Source organism: Sinocyclocheilus anshuiensis, unplaced genomic scaffold (assembly GCF_001515605.1).
Source record: "Sinocyclocheilus anshuiensis isolate Anshui unplaced genomic scaffold, SAMN03320099.WGS_v1.1 scaffold1630, whole genome shotgun sequence".
In the NCBI taxonomy this organism is placed as follows: domain Eukaryota; kingdom Metazoa; phylum Chordata; class Actinopteri; order Cypriniformes; family Cyprinidae; genus Sinocyclocheilus; species Sinocyclocheilus anshuiensis.
In genome coordinates, this window is record NW_015542425.1 from 167,548 (window position 1) to 171,533 (window position 3,986).

Sequence of the window (3,986 nt, forward strand, 5' to 3'; positions counted from 1 at the left end):
TTTCGCTTTCACAACAAAGCACACAGCGTCTTCACGACATGGCGGCAGCGGCAACAACAATACTACAGCGAGAATAAAAGTTACGCCTTCTTTCTTTGCGTGAACATTTGGGCGGCGTTATGCAAATCTTCCCACATAGTGAGGTAGATATGTGGGGGCGTGTTCGAACGAGCCGTTTTAGGTAGGTGTGGCTGACTCTTAACTTTTAAAAGAATATCTCTTTGGATTTGAGACTTTAGTCTTTGCAAATTTACAGATCTTCTTTATGCACCAAGAGCTTGTAACACTCCAAAGAGAAAGGAAAAAATGAAATTGCATCATATGACCCCTTTAATCAAACACACCTGATTCAGGTCATCAGCTCATTAGTAGAGACTCCAAGACCTGAAACTGGTGTGTCAGAGAAAGGAGACATGCAAAATGTGCAGTGTTGGGGTGCCTCCAGGACCAGGGTTGGGAACCACTGATTTATACAACACGCAGTGCTTTTCTGTGACTGTCAAAAAAAAAAGTGAATATGAGGCACACAATTTACCTGTTGCAGGGAGCATGATAACATAGCTGATTTTGACAGTTGACCGGAAATGACTGACCTGGCTTAACTAAAACCAGAAAGTAACCACGCATATAGTCAATTTACCCTTCGCAAAGACTTGCCCCCCTTATTTATATTTGCTACATCCAACAAGTCATACTCTCTCACGCCACACATCATGTTTTCATGGAGTGAAAAATACATTGCTGAGAAACTAACAACGCACTGACAGACAAGACAGCATGTTACTTTCAGATGTGGGTAGAGTATCCAAAAACTGGACAAGTAAAAGTACTAATAGAAATAATTACTCAAGTAAGAGTAAAATTAATAATCCTAATAGTTATTGAGTATAGATTACAAAAAGTATCCAATCAAAAACTTTGGATCTCACATATATATGTGTGTGTGTGTGTGTGTGTGAGAGCTGTTGAAGCTCTCCACCACCAGATCCTCCTGTCAACCCTATTGGCAAAGGGCGTCTCAGGAACAGCACTCCAGTGCAGGTTTGAGTCTTACCTCTCAGATAGGTCCTTTAAGGTATCTTGGAGAGGTGAGGTGTCCAACATCTAGCTACTGGGGTGCCTCAGGGCTCACTTCTTGGACCACTTCTCTTCTATGTCTACATTCTACATGGCATCACTAGGTTCTGTCATTCAGAAACATTGCTTTTCATATCACTGCTATGACACTCAACTCTACCTCTCATTGCATCCTGATAATCTGACGATAGCAGCTCACATCTCGGCATGTCTAGCAGACATTTCTTGCTGTATGAAGGACCTTCAACTCAACCTTGCCAAGACAGAACTGCTTATGGTTTCAGCAAACCCATCACTTCATCACGATTCCTCCATCCAGCTAGGCGCATCAACCATAACTCCTTCAAGGACAGCCAGGAACCTTGGAGTTGTGATTGATGATCAGCTGAATTACACAGACCACATTGCCAGAACAGTCTGGTCCTGCAGATTTGCTTTATACAACTTTAGGAAGATCAGGACCTTTTTTCAAACCATGCTACACAACTCCTTGATCAAGCTCTTGTTCTGTCCAGCCTGGACTCTCTAGAAGCTTGCATTCTGCAAGTGAACGGCGCATTATTGTGCCATCCCAAAGAGGCACAAAATCACTTTCACTGATTTTTACATTAAATGTTCCCTCCTGGTGGAATGACCTGCCCAACTCAATCCGAGCAGCTGAGACCTTAGCCATCTTCAAGAAACTGATAAAAACACATTTCTTCCATCTACACTTGACCCTCTAACACTTGCACTCTCTATTCTATTTCTATACTAACTACTTGTTTTGAAAATTGACCCTCTAAAACTAGTGTTCTCTATTGTTTTTACTTTATTTATTTATTATAAAAAAAACTTTGCTACATGTACCGCTTTAGACTAACCGAGACTTGTCACAGCACTTACATATTATTGCTCTTTTGATTGCTTCAATTGTCCTCATTTATAAGTCACTGGATAAAAGCATCTGCTAAATGACTAAATGTAAATGAAACTAATCTTCATCGCAGGCAAAGAGTAGAATTTGCAGATTTGGTTTTCGTTGATGGTAGGTTAATGGCCAATTCATCCAAAGCTCTTTTTGTTCTCTGTGTTCTTAAATTTACCGGTATGAATGAGAAACAGCTTCAGATGATTCAATAGAGTGATTCATTCGTGAATGGGGCATCATCGCTCATGCCCCAGGCTTGAGGCAGCACGCTTGGAATAAATTACACCTTTCTTGACATGTATTGTGTTAAAATTAATTAGATGTATGTGACCAACATCTAGCTACTGGGGTGCCTCAGGGCTCACTTCTTGGACCACTTCTCTTCTATGTCTACATTCTACATGGCATCACTAGGTTCTGTCATTCAGAAACATTGCTTTTCATATCACTGCTATGACACTCAACTCTACCTCTCATTGCATCCTGATAATCTGACGATAGCAGCTCACATCTCGGCATGTCTAGCAGACATTTCTTGCTGTATGAAGGACCTTCAACTCAACCTTGCCAAGACAGAACTGCTTATGGTTTCAGCAAACCCATCACTTCATCACGATTCCTCCATCCAGCTAGGCGCATCAACCATAACTCCTTCAAGGACAGCCAGGAACCTTGGAGTTGTGATTGATGATCAGCTGAATTACACAGACCACATTGCCAGAACAGTCTGGTCCTGCAGATTTGCTTTATACAACTTTAGGAAGATCAGGACCTTTTTTCAAACCATGCTACACAACTCCTTGATCAAGCTCTTGTTCTGTCCAGCCTGGACTCTCTAGAAGCTTGCATTCTGCAAGTGAACGGCGCATTATTGTGCCATCCCAAAGAGGCACAAAATCACTTTCACTGATTTTTACATTAAATGTTCCCTCCTGGTGGAATGACCTGCCCAACTCAATCCGAGCAGCTGAGACCTTAGCCATCTTCAAGAAACTGATAAAAACACATTTCTTCCATCTACACTTGACCCTCTAACACTTGCACTCTCTATTCTATTTCTATACTAACTACTTGTTTTGAAAATTGACCCTCTAAAACTAGTGTTCTCTATTGTTTTTACTTTATTTATTTATTATAAAAAAAACTTTGCTACATGTACCGCTTTAGACTAACCGAGACTTGTCACAGCACTTACATATTATTGCTCTTTTGATTGCTTCAATTGTCCTCATTTATAAGTCACTGGATAAAAGCATCTGCTAAATGACTAAATGTAAATGAAACTAATCTTCATCGCAGGCAAAGAGTAGAATTTGCAGATTTGGTTTTCGTTGATGGTAGGTTAATGGCCAATTCATCCAAAGCTCTTTTTGTTCTCTGTGTTCTTAAATTTACCGGTATGAATGAGAAACAGCTTCAGATGATTCAATAGAGTGATTCATTCGTGAATGGGGCATCATCGCTCATGCCCCAGGCTTGAGGCAGCACGCTTGGAATAAATTACACCTTTCTTGACATGTATTGTGTTAAAATTAATTAGATGTATGTGACGAGAGGGGCGGGGCCGAGAGCCGTGGGAATGGAGCGAGGCCGGTGGAGGAAATCCTAATGCGCGACACCTGCGCCACTCACCGGTCTCGAGTCCCACGGAGGAGCTCCGGAATCATAAAAGGAGGAGTGACGACAGTGTTGGACGAGAGAGGACCAGGCCTGGACTTTATTTTGTGTTTTGTGTGCGGCAGTCTTTAAAGCTGCCGCTTTACTTTCATTTTGTGTTTGTTTATTTTATTCAAGTTTTGTTAAATGTTCGCCGGTTCCCGCCTCCTTCTTCCCGATCTACAAACGTTGTTACATTGGTGCCGAAACCTGGGAGGAAGGAGGGACACGCTGCCAGAGATCCCTCGCAGCTGTGGTGAATCCGCGGTGCCATCGAGCATGGCGGAGCAGTCTGCCGCCGTGGATGCTCGAGGCGGTGGGCTGGAGTGAGTTGCCGGGGGGG